Genomic DNA, 13,486 nt, shown 5'->3' with positions numbered 1-13,486 from the left:
GAATAAGGACTTGCTTTTCCTTTTTGTTTCTGTAACAAGGTAATAGAATTAAATACTGACATAACTTCAGGTTTTTGTTATATTATCAAAACCATACAAAATCCTTAGCCCAATGGCATTTAAAGCCCTCAATAATACAGAGCCCCTGGCATACCTATTCTAGGCACTGGCCTAGTACAATAAATATTTGTTAATTAACAAATTAACATTGCTGCATTGCTGGACCTGCGGTGGCGGTGAGACACTTAAGCTATCCTGGAGTTCACCAGTGGGTGAGATATTTGAGACTTGGAGTTCTGGGACTGCACTGTTGGAGATTTCGGGGAGAGAGAAGCCAGAAACCAGAATCTCAGCAATCATTTTCCCCTGGCAGCCACCCTTCAGAGAGGGAGGTAAGAAAGTAGCCCAGTAGGAGGGAAACATGACAAACCTCTGGGTGCTTGGCTTCCTTCCTCCTTTTTTCCATGCCAGGGAGGGCAAACTCCAACACCTCCTTAAACATTGGAAAGGCTTGGTTACGGACTTTTAAATTCAGCTCAGCAAATGTGTTAAGTAACTTCTATATGTCCTAGCAAAGTCCCTCCACAGCTTTGTTTCCCCTTACAGGATGACCTGTATGCCTAGATGACTTTCCATCTCAAATGGATGCAAGAAAACAAGAACAGATATTCTTAGCTAGGTAGATTCCTAGCTCAAATGTGTCTTGTCTTTGGAGTCAATTACCTGGTGTCTGGGTTGGACATCTCCATAGGGTAACTCACTTTAACTTATTCCTTCTACCTCTGCAAAGAATGGAGTGAGGACTTAGTTAATCTTGCCTTGCATATTTTGTTCAGTCACTTTCAATCATATCCAACTCCTTGTGACCCATTTTGGGGTTTTCTTGACAAAGATATTGGAGTGTTTGCCATTTCCTTCTCCAGATCATTTTATGCATGAGAACACTGAGACAGACAGGGATATGTGATCCCATCTGGTGTTTTCTGGGCGAAGATACTGGAGTGATTTGCCATGTCCTTTTCCAGTTCATTTTACAGATGAGGAAACTGAGGCAAACAGGATTAAATGACTTATCCCATAGGTAGTAAGTGTCTGAGGCTGAACATGAATGAACTCATGTCTTCTGGACTCTGGGGCCTGGCACTCTATCTACTGCACTAACCTAGCTGCCCACAGTATTGTTACAATACAAAAAAGAAAAAGTATTTGTGCTTTAAGCACAAATTGTTCATAGCTTTGATTTATCTCTTACTCAAGAATACAGTGTTTCTATGGGAAAATGGGTTCTACTTTACAAGGAGCTACTTCATGATGTCATTTCCAGAATCAATCATTCATTAAGCACCTATTAATCTAGCACATAGGAAGCAATAAATAAATGTCTGTCAGTCGCTTGATGGATAACTAAGCAGGTACTAAATTCGGAAGGGCTGGATTGCCCTGGTCATTAACCAAGCACGGCCTTTTCTGCCAAACAGCTCTGGGATTGGGGGGCTCCCCAGTGTTTTTCAACTTCTGCTCTATAGATGAGTAGACACAGGGACAGGATGATTGTGGAGGACCAGGGAGACGTTACCTCTCCCTATCTTTGAAGTCACATTTCTGGCTGTTCATATATAGATACTGAAAGTAAAATCTGAATAGGATTTGAGTTCATTCTTACATTTTTAGCTTATTTAAAGTTTGTATTTGCTTCTCTGTGTACATGTTTCCATAGTAATAACTGTAAACCCTTTGAGGACAGGGACTGTTAGTATTTCTGTCTTTGGGGCCCCAGCAACCCGGAAAGTGACTAGAAAGTGTAGGTAATCAATAAATACTTTGCTACATTGTAAATAATAAAAATACTATTATCTCCATTTAATGGATAAGGAAACCAAGGGAATGAGAGGTTAACTTATTAACTCACTTGCCCAAGATCACAGAGCTGGTAAATGTTTGAGGTAGGATTTGAACCCGAATTCTTTCCAAGTTGCTGCACTGTTGTGGTTTTGCCTATCAGTGCAAGTGGGGCAGACCTGACTCAGGCCAGTCAGGTGGTTTAGTTTCTGGATTGGAACAAAATGAGGTATATGGTACACTAAATAACATATTATGAAAGGAAGTTTACTTAATAATAAGCATGGGAGGGATAGTCTGCAAACATAAAGCTTTGGGTTCAAGTGGATGAATACAATTCCCTTTGCCCTGAGATTTGCAATGATGGTCCTTGCCCACTTATGAATAGCTGCTGACTGTACACTGGGTTTTTATTCCTTAGGTGACCAGGGAGTTTTATCACTGGTGAGAGCCTTAGTCCTCTGGACCAATTAAATTTCAAGGATGATTTCATTGCCTTTTAAGGGAAAAACTAGCCTGGCTGGCCTACGTCACAGGAATTTTCCAGGCCTAGCAGATATTGCTTTCCCATATTGTTTTCCACACAATCCGTCTGTGCCTTGGTAGGCAAATTTCACATATAAGTTGCTGTGGCCAACCTTGTAAGTCAATTCTTCAACAGGTATGCTGGTTTCCTTGGCCTTAACTAGGAATTTTTGTGCCAGGCCCAAGTAGCAGAAATCCTGTTAATCAGTACAAAGTGACCTCATTTGGGGGTGAGACACCTCTGAGGATGACCCCTGAAAGGGTGGGGTGAGGGAAAAGGTCACCCCAGAATCTGATAGCTATTTTAACTATTCTTTTAAAACCATTTTTAACTAATATATTTTGTTTATACATCTCTTTCTTTTCTAAATATACCTCTCTTTCATCCTCTTCCCAGAGAGCTGTTCCATGAAACAGAATAAAAAAAGAGAAGAAAAAGCTTAGCGAAATCAATTTATATTCATCAACCAAGTCTGACAGTATATGCAAGTTTCCACACCCATATTCCTTCCACTTCTGCAAAGAAGGGAGGAATCAATTAATTATTCTTACCTACTCCATAACAGGCACTTAATAAATGCTGGTCAATTGTTTGATTGATAGTAATCAGATGCAAAGTTCTGTTGTTTCTTTTCTTTCCTTTTTGAAGAATTATACTTCACTCCTTTATTATAGTGAAGAACAAAAAGGAGGAGATGGGCAGGGTTAGTACTGTTATGCTAAAACTGATGAGGACCCAGGTGGTTGGACATGAGGTGGAAGGTGATGGAAAAAAGACATATTTCAACATAATCTAGGGGCATTTTGCTGCCACAGAACAGAGCAGGGGACATAAAATACACAGTGGGATGTAGTTGTCCACCCCTTAGAAATTAAGAGACTCTCCTTTCTCTGATGTGTCTTGAAATCTGTGATGACTACCAAGTGGGATAGTTTAATTTCAAAAGCCACTAACCAGTTTGGAAGGGTCTTTTGTGAAAGCAAAAGCACCAAGTAAACGTTAGGGCAAAACTTCAACCTCCCAGATCCATTTTTCTTGGGTTGGGGAGGAAACATTCAAATAAGACTTTTATGATTTGCTAAATGACCAATGGGATATAGGCAGCTTCATACAATAGCCCCTGAGAGGGCTTCTCTATTGGCAGGACTAGCCCATAGGAATAACTAGAAAAATTGCTTCTTTCAACTCCCTACATTGGTCATTTCTTACTATGTCTCTTTAACCCCTAACCAGGTCCTTATTGAGCCAAACCACCCAGGAGGCATTTTGACTAAGGTGGTTGGGGGTGTGGAGTGGGGCAACAACAAAGAAAGGGATTGATCTGAAATAGGGAGGAAGAAATGAGGAAAGCAACCAGAAGTCCCCCATCTGTGATCCCTAAGGTGATGGTTAGTGTGTGGAGCAGGCAGGAGACAGATGTGGTAAAGACAGTGAGAAGGGTGAGTGGAGACAGTGAGCAGAGAGAACTTGTCTACTGCTGGCATGTGCTGGTAGCCTGCTTTCCGTTCTTGACCTTGCCTTGGGCTGCCACAGTTTCCATGGTGTTGGTGTGATCTCTTCATCCACGAGGAACTGCATGAGTTTGATGAGCTCCAGACTCTTGTCCAGTGCATGCAGGATGGGAATGCCAGTGGGCAGACTCAGCTCTGTAGTTGCTTCTTCAGACAGATCCTCAAGATGTTTGATAATCCTTAGAAGAGGATTGCCTTGGGCTGCAATCAGAACACATTTTCCTGGATTTCCTCACTGCAGAAGGGTAGAGCAGTGACAATGGTAGAGCCTCTCACAGGAGGGCATCTGGTCCTCAGTAAGATCTGCAAAACAGCTGTCACTGTAGAAGGGGTGATAGGGCTCCATTGGAGGTGGTGCAATGTCGTAGGATCATTTCTAGATCTTCTCCTGGGGTTAGCAGCTGTCTCTGCTTTGTTGAGGCCAGTCAGATCTCCATAGCACTCCTCATTGAAGCGTCAAGTCCTCACTACAGGCAACCACCTCTGGTCAATGACATCTAGTACTGTCCAAAAGGCATGAATTGCTCTCTTTTGGACAAAGGGGAGTTAAGAGGAAGGAGGCTGTTAGAGGCCACCCAGCTCCTCCACCCCCTACAATATAGAAGAGCAAAGAGGAACTAATCTGTCCTTGGGATCTGGAAACTCAAACAAACTAAAGGAAACCAAGGATCCCCTGGTTTGAGATTACAGGAGGAGATCCCTACTCTTTAGGGCAGTTAGGTGGCACAGAGGATGGAGCATTGGGCCTGGAGTCAGGAAGATTTGGAGGGGCAGTTCAAATGAGACTTCAGTTATTTAGTAGCTGTGTGACTCCCGGGCAAGTAACTTAACCTTGTCTGACTCAGTTCCTCATATATAAAATCAGATAGAGAAGGAAATGACAAGTCATTCCAGTATCCTTGCCAAGAAAACCCCAAATGGGGTCATGAAGAGTCAAACACAACTAAAGAGTCCAACACAAGTGAACAACAGTCCCTACTTCCTGGTATATGAGATAGGAAGATGGAAGGGGTGAAAAGAGTGGAAGTTTAATTAAAGTAAGGTAGTAGAGAGAACACAAAGGAAAAGTATGGGGTTAGTCACTTTGAAAACGACAAGATGGCATAATGAGAGTATTCTAGTCAAAGCAGGGATGTTCTATGGAGTGCTGGCATTTGACAGGCTTGGCTGGTATCTTCACACATGAAGGAAGAGGAAAGAAAGTCATTCAGCTAAGGACATATAATTAGAGAAGGTAAGTGGGACTCTGCTATCAGTACCTGAATTTAGAGGGGACTGATAGCCCGATTAGCTCTTCAATCAGAAACTACAGAGTTGTTTTGAGGTCCTGGCAGACCCAGGACTGAGGAGCCTGCTGGTGCCTAGCTCCACCTGAATCTTAGAGCATACTTGCCTGTCCATAGGTCTCCTCAATACCAGCTGCCCCTGAGCCTTTGCCTCACCATGGCCACCTACAAGCTGGTGCTGGTCCAGCATGGAGGGAATGCCTGGAACCTGGAGAACTGCTTCAAGCAGCTGGTTCGATAGGGAACTGAGTCCCACCAAACACGAGGAGGCCCTAAATCAAGCAAGCTCATTAGTAAGTTTAGCTTATTATCTGTTCTGCCCCCAGAGAAAACCTCTGCTGAGCCTGAACTGGCTTCTCTTAATTTGGCCAAGCGATCTTTCTCTTTCTAAGTGAAAAATTCTTTGTGGGAGATCACTCTGGATTTGTGAGAGGAGGCCTACAGGTGATTCTCAGGGGAAGTTCCCAGATATATCCTGGTTAGGGGAATCTGTCAGTAAGCAGGATAAACAACAGTGTGTGTACCTAGTTAGGTGTTTCCTGTGGGATTCCAGGAGTTTCCCTTGGCTGGATATTTGCCCTTGAGGGCAGAATGAATCAATCTCTTTTTATAAGGGAGCCAGTAGTAAGATGAGGATTCTGTTGCAACAAGAAGAGATTTTCACACTTTTAAAAAGTGATGTTGGGATGAAGTGAATGAATGAACAAAATTACTTATTAAATACCTACGATGTACAGGTGCTGAGCATACAAATACAAATGTTACCCGATATTCAAGCCTGGTTGTTTGCATAAGACCCTAATAATTTCAAGAGGAGAGGGCCCAAGTGGTTCCAAATAAGAGAGTAAGAAAGAGAAGAAAGAAAGAGAAGACTTTGAGAAGTGGTAGACTTGTTGAGGTGTCAGCTCCTTTACATGTCTGCCACCTTTCGATGACTTTTCTCTCTTTCTCTCCTCTGTCTCCGAAGAGGGTCTAAAACAACGCCTGTCTACTCTCCAAGCAGGAAGAAAGAAGAATGTGGTTTTCCTTGGGCAGTCATCATGCAGGTTTCATCCCTACCTCTCTGATGAGAATCTAAAGTAAATGGCCCAGGCTTGAATCCTGGGTCACAGCAAAGTGAGACAGTCCCTTGCTCTCCAGGGACATGTCTTCTGAAGGATGAAACAACACAAGTGGTGGAGGGGGAGTGTCTCCTAGAGGAGACCCTGGCACTAGTGTCTAGTGTTCTGCCTTCAACGGAATAAAGAAGCCTTTTTGCCCATAACCTTTATGAGCTCTTTGAGATTTTATTTTTCAGAGTTGACAGTTGATGTAAGACTTTTTGCTATAAGCTCTCTGGCTTTTTGGTCATTTATTTTCAGGGTTAACAAGTAAGAGAGTAATAACTAGAGAAGAATATTTTGGTTTGAAGGTATGGAGATGTTGTGTGGAGGCACAGGGCAACTGGGGCATTGAATTTATACTGGGATGAGAGCATGTGTTACATTCTTTCTAGTAGCAGTGATAATATTATTTGATTACAATTTTTAGAACAAGAAGTGGAAAAGGTAAGATGAATCAGGACAGATGGTTAGATACCTAGGAAGGCCCTTGTTTCCTGGAGGGTAGCTGTTGGGATGTAAAGGATGGTCTGGGGCTGGTTCACTATAGTGGGTTAAGTGAGTCTATACCCATCAGTTATGGAGTTGTGGAAAGGTGAATCCAAAAGGCTGTATATGAAGGAGGAAGGAAGCACTCAGAGGAAAGGCTCCAGTGAGTGGATGTTGAATTAGTTTATTTTTGTTCAAACCTATTTGGTTGGAGGGTGGGAACATGTTTCAGATTTTCACTTAAATGTGGCCCAGTTTAACCTTAGAAACCATTGCTGTGCCCAAAGGACTGGTATTACACCCATTCTTTCTCCCTAAGAGAAACTGCATTGGAACCAGGGATGAGATTCAGACCTGGTTCAGTCCTGGAGGAGCTTGACATCTAGTGAAAGAGATTATATTTTCTTTTCTCACACTCTTTGATACCTACCAAAGTTTAGGTGTTTGGCTCGTGTCTAAGGTCTCTCCAAAAATGTGGGAGTAGAAAGTTATTCAGTAAATTTGAATTAGATATGGGACAGGTATTTATTTCCTATAAACAATGAAGAAAAGACCAGATCAAAGCTCAGTAGAAATTTTAAAAAACAAATATTGCAATCAAGAGAAACACAGAGAGGCAAAAATTTATATTCAAACCATTGGAAGGGGCTAAATGATTATGAAGTACTTATATATATAGCAAGGTTTCAGGGACTACTTACCATATCATACATAATAGGAGTATATGGGTCACTAATTTCACTTGTAGTTCACCCCTTAGTCTATTCCTTGACTTGCTCCCATATTTAGACATCATCCTCATGCCACTTTTGTGAATCGTACCATTTACCCTCTATGACTCTGGAACAAGTAAGCATGGAGATGTTTGATGAGGAAGATTCCTTAGAGATGAATATTTAAAGGTTGGCAGTACTAGGTGAGTTATGGTTGTTGTCCACTCTTCTTGAAGAAGACCAAAATGACATCACCATGATAAAGTCAAGTTTCAGTGTGTCTTACTGTGGCTGATCAGACCAATACAAGCTTGGAATGCTCTACCGAAAATTGGGCACAGATAGTCCATGTGAGCATTTGGGGTGGTTACTCCAAATTTGTGCATCCTACATTTCCTTTATGCTGTTTCAATTCTGCTTTGCTCATAGAGCACAGCACCTTTTCTGATGTGGGCATGCCATACTGAGTGGTCTTGTACCAGTGTCTTCCATGTTGCACAATCAAATCCAAAGTTCTTGAGAGAGACCTTGAGAGTGTCCTTGTATCTCTTCTTCTGACCACCATGTGATTGCCCCATGCAAGTTCTCCATAAAGTAGTCTTTTTGGTAAGCATACATTTTGCATTCAAACAATGTAGCCAGTCCATCAGAGCTGCTCTCTCTGAAGCATAATTTGAACTCTTGGCAGTTTAGTTTGAGTAAGGACGTCAGTGTCTGGTACCTTATCCTGTCAGATGATCCTCAGAATCTTCCTAAGACAGTTCAAATGGAAACTATTCAGTTTCCTGACATGGTGCTGGTAGACTGCCCATGTTTCACAGGCATACAACAACAATGAGGTCAGCACAACGGCTCTGTAGACCTTCAGTTTGGTAGTAGTTAATACCTCTTCTCTCCCAAACTTTTATTTGGAAGCCTCCCAAACACTGGGCTAGCTCTGGCAATGTATGTGTCAACCTTATTGTCAACGTGTACATCCCTGGAAAGTACACTACCAAGGTAAGTGAACTTATCCACAGCATTCAAAACTTTTCCATTTGTTGTAACTGATGGTTCCATGTATGGATAATGTGGTGTTGGCTGATGGAGCACTTGTGCTTTCTTGGTGTGAATTATTAAGCCAAAATTAGCACAGGCAGCAGAGAATTGATCCATATTTTGTTGCATCTCAGCTTCAGAGGCTGCACTGAGTGCACAATCATCTGCAAATAGAAAATCGTGCACCAAATCATGTATCCTCCACTTTGGTCTTGTTTTGCAGCTTTTTCAAATTGAAGAATTTGCCATCAGTACAGCAGTTGATCTTGATGCCATGTTCATCCTCATGGAAAGCATTTGACAACATGGCTGAAAACATCATGCTAGAAAGCATGGGAGCAAGCATAGTCCTGTTTCATTCCATTGGTGACTGGGAAGGCACCAGAGCATTCATTGTCCACTATCTAGATCCCAGGCAAACATGCCATCATGAAATTGATGTACAATGCTGATAAACTTCTCCAGGCAGCCAATAAGCCCTCATGACTAATAGTGTCAAAGGCCTTGGTCAGATCTACAAACATTGTTTACAGACCTCTGTTCTGCTCCTGGCATTTCTCCTGGAGTTGTCAGGCAGCAAAGACCATATTGACTGTTCCTTGGCCTTTTCTGAAGCCACACTGGTTCTCAGGTATATTCTTCAAGATGAAGGATCAGCCTATTAAGGAAAACTCTGGCAAGAATCTTGCCAGCAATGACTAAGAGAGAGACTTCTCTGTGATTGTCACAAGACAATCTATTCCCTTTACCTTTATAGAGATGGACAATGGGACTCCTGGGAAGGAGTTCTCTCTTTCACTGGAAAATTTCAGTCAGCTTTTTATGAGCAGTGGTTCCCCTACCTTGTACAAATCAGCACCAGGTGCTTTGCCACATGAAAGGAGCCTAACGACACTCAAAACCTCTTCTTCAGTTGGAAGTTCAGCTAAGGAGGGATTGACTTCAACCTGAGGTAAATGGTCAATGGCCTCAGCATTGATTGATGATGGTCCGTTGAGAACACTATGGAAGTGTTCAGCCCATCTCTCTAGGATCATGTCCTTATCACTAATCAATGCGGTTCAATCAGCATTGAGTAGTTGTGATGCACCATAGGTTTTTGGTCCATAAATAACTTTCAGGGAATCATAAAAGCACTTTGGATTGTTACTATCAGCATAAAACTGAATTTCTTCTGCCTTCTTCCTGAGCCAGGAATCCTGCATGTCTCTAAACTTTGTTTGTACTTTGCTTTTGATGGAATTAAATGCTGCCTTCTTAGAGATGGCTGAACTATCCTGCTGGTAAATCCTGTAGAGTTCTCATATTTCATTTAGCAGCTTCTGGATTTTCCCATCATTTTTATCAAACCAGTCTTGGTGTTTGTGAGTGTTCTGACTCAGATGAGCAAATGCAGTGCTGTACACCAAATCTCTGAAAGTTGCCCACTCCTTTTCTGCTCCACTGTTGCCAACCGTGTGTTGGCTCAACTTTCCCTCCAAGTTAGCAACAAACTGTTCATGCTAAGAGAAGAGCTCTAGTTTGTTGACATTAATTCTTTTGGTAGTCATTTTGCCTTGGGGGTGGCACTTTTGATGAATGTGAATATTTAGCTTGGAGAGGATAAGTCTACGATCAATCCAGCACTCTGCACCACACATTGCCTTTGTCACTCTCAAAGCTTGTCTGTCTCTTCTCCTTACAATCACATAGTCTATTAGATGCCAGTGCTTGCTGTGAGTGTGCGTCCGTGAAGTTTTATTGTGTTCAGATGAATGGAAAACAGTGTTGGTGATGAGAAGGTCATGCGATGCAAAAGTCTTCAGCAGTAAATAATCATTGCTGTTACTGTTTTCAACTCCATTTCTCGCTAAGACTCCCTGTCAAGTCTGGTAGTCTGAGCCTACTCTAGCATTAAAGTCACCCAGAAGTATAAGCTTGTCCTCTTTTGGCATATTGATGATAAGGGTCTCTAGGTCTTCATAAAATTTTTCTTTGACTTCATCAGGGTTCATCATGGTGGGAGCATAGGCACTGATGATGGTGGCATGGTGTTTTCCTGCAAGGGGAAATCTCATTGTCATGAGCCTGTCATTCACTCCTTTTGCAGGCATACCAGCTTGCTGACTAGATTAATTTTGATTGCAAAACCTATGCCAGCTTCATGGTGCTCCCCTTCACTGTGGCCACAGGGTGGTAGCACAGAGCCTGGCATATAGGAAGCTCTTAATAGATGTGCTCTCTCTCTCTCTCTCTCTCTCTCTCTTCTCTTTTCTTCCTTTCCCCTCTCAAGTAATGAAATGTTAAAGTGGTGAGCCATGGGGAGAGGGGATTAATGCTAAGTAAGGAAGCCAGAATAGGAGAGATGGAGTGGGAGAAGAGAGATGAGTCGAAAGACATATTGAGGCAGTTGACAGAGCACTGGACCTGGAGTCAGGAAGATATAAGTTCAAATCCAGTCTCAGACATTTACTAGTGGCTGATTTACTGTGTGACCCTGGACAAGTTACTTACTTGCAATTTGCCTCAATTTTCTCATCTGTAAAATGGGGATAATAATAGCACCTACCTCCCAAGGTTGTTGTGAAGATCAAATAAGATAATAATTGTAACTGATTTGCCAATTGTAAAGCACCATATAAATGTTAGCTACAGTGATGATTATTATAATGAGGGTGAAGGGATGCATTGGTGGGTGAGAAGAGGAGAAATAGGAACATTGGAGGTTGTCATAGGAGAGTGAAATTTCAAAGTTCTGCAACGTGGAGGTGGGAGGATTCTGAGAGCTCATGAATAGTAAGGTATGGCTGAAGTTGCATAGTGAGGAGACTGAGGAATGCTAATGTTAATAATAATGATGATGGCTAACAGTGCTTTTTGGTTTGCACATTATCTAAAATGACATAGTATTTGCAAAGTGCTTAGTGTAGTGTGTAACATGCAGTAGGTGCTTTATAAACACTTATTCCCTTTCCCCAAAATGCTGTACATTTGCACAAAGATCATTTGATCCTCAACCCTGGAGTGTGTGTGTGTGTGTGTGTGTGTGTGTGTGTGTGTGTAGGGGTGTTGGGGCTATTGTTATCCCCATTTTGCAGATGAGGAAATTGAGGCAAATAGAAGTTAGGTTGCTTGCTCATGGACACACAGTGAGTAACGAAGGTGAGATTTGAATTCAGGTCTTCCTGAGTCCAGATCCAGTGCTATGCCACCTAGCTAGCAGCCTCCATAGACGTCAAGTTGTCAGAGGGGTTGTTAAGATGAATACTGAAACTCTGAGGAAAATTCTAGGGAATAAGGAAGAAGGGAATACGGCAAATCAGGTACTAAAATCATTGAAAAAGTTAGGAGAATGATGTGGAGGTTGGTAGATGACAACAAGGATGTGTCAGGGTTACACAAACAGGAAGCATAGGTCTCAGGGGAGGAAGGTCATTAAAGAGTGGTAGGTAGTGAGGGAATGTTTTGCAAGTGGCTATGGAGATCAGAAAGCATGCTCACTTCTCTTCTTGGTCCTGTGACTTCTGGAAAGTTTGAGAGATATAGTCTCTGGATAATTAATCATTTTATTAATTATGGCTAGCTAATAATTAATAAAAGGATAGTCATTTGGCCATCTCTCATAAACCAAGACCCTACATAAACAAGACTCTCAACACTTGTATGCTCTTGGAAGAACGGGGGTGTTCCCTATAGGCAGCAGCCAACTCTGATTGGTTAACAATTAATGACAGGATGGATATTGTGAGAGGTGGGCTTATTGTAACAAGGGCCTGGGAGATGGGACTCTGATTACTCATTCTTGGCCACAGAGACTTATCTCTTCCAGACCATCCCCAGATTAAGGCAATCTAGACAAAAGAAGGAATCCACTTCCACTTAGACCTGTCTGACTAAAACACAATGGGCCAAAATTCACCAGTTCACCTAGACTAGAATTTCTTTACCTTTTGATCAGATCTAAGTTTCCCAGTTGGGTAAGTTTCATCAACCTTGCTGATGAGTCTGGTTGAATAACCTACAGGGGCTGATTTTTGAATGAGTAAATAGAAAGGGGAAAAATCTTAGTCCTAATTCAATAATTGTTTATTAATATAAGAAAAAATAAGTAATTCTCTCAACCCTATGAGTTGAAGGGAGTGAGAGAAGAGTTGAGGAGTGGGAGAGGGTTGCAGGGAATATAGTAGAGTTAGAGGAAGGTCAGATTTTAATGATGACTTCTCTTCCTTCTTCTCTCTACTCACATAGCCACTCCCCTTGTTCAAGCCCTCATTAGCTTTTCCTGGATTACTCTAACAGCTTCATAAGAGATATTTTGGCATCTCAGTCTCTTTCTTCTTCAGTCCATCTTCCATGTAGCTGCCAAGTGGATTCCTTTTAAAAGCAATTTATTGATATTTACTTTTAAAGTAAATATTTAATTAATTATATTTATTATTTATTTTTATCCCGCCCATTCCTCCCCAGTAGAACAAGAACATACTACCTCACAATAAACATCCACAGTCCAGCAAAAAAAAAATTCCCATATTGGTCATGTCCAAACAGATATGTCTCATTCTGGATTTTCAGTTTCTTATCTCCCTAGGAGGAGGTGGGCGGCATAATTCACCTTTAGATCTCTGGACTTGGGCTTGTGGTTGATACTTGCATTAATTAGAATTCTAATGTCTTTCAGAGTTGTTTTTCTTTGCAATGTTTTTGTGCTTTGGCTCTGAGTTCAAATATGACCTCACTCACTAGCTGTGTGACTGGGCAAGACACTTAACCTCTGTCTGCCTCAGTTTCTTCTGTAAAACAGATATAATAATAATACCTACCTTCCTGGATTTTTATGAGGATCAAATGGGATATTTGTGAAGTATTTTACAAATCTTAAAATGCTATATAAATTCAAGTTTTTACTGTTCTCCTTTTCTTCCCTTCTTCCCTTTCTCCTCTGCTCCTCCCAAACCCTCCTCCTCATCTTCCTTCTCCTTCTTCTTCCCCTTCTCCTTCTCCTCCT

At 41.8% G+C, this 13,486-nt stretch overlaps 1 pseudogene; it reads right to left on the bottom strand.

Annotated features, from left to right (window-relative positions):
* Positions 1-2,864: 2,864 nt before the first annotated feature.
* LOC140523065 (phosphoglycerate mutase 1 pseudogene) lies at positions 2,865-4,416 on the bottom strand (annotated as a pseudogene).
* Between the last annotated feature and the right edge of the window lie 9,070 nt (positions 4,417-13,486).

This window comes from Notamacropus eugenii, chromosome 2 (assembly GCF_028372415.1).
Source record: "Notamacropus eugenii isolate mMacEug1 chromosome 2, mMacEug1.pri_v2, whole genome shotgun sequence".
NCBI lineage: Eukaryota > Metazoa > Chordata > Mammalia > Diprotodontia > Macropodidae > Notamacropus > Notamacropus eugenii.
The sequence above is the reverse complement of the archived record's forward strand: the minus strand, read 5'-3'. Positions and strand labels throughout refer to the sequence as shown.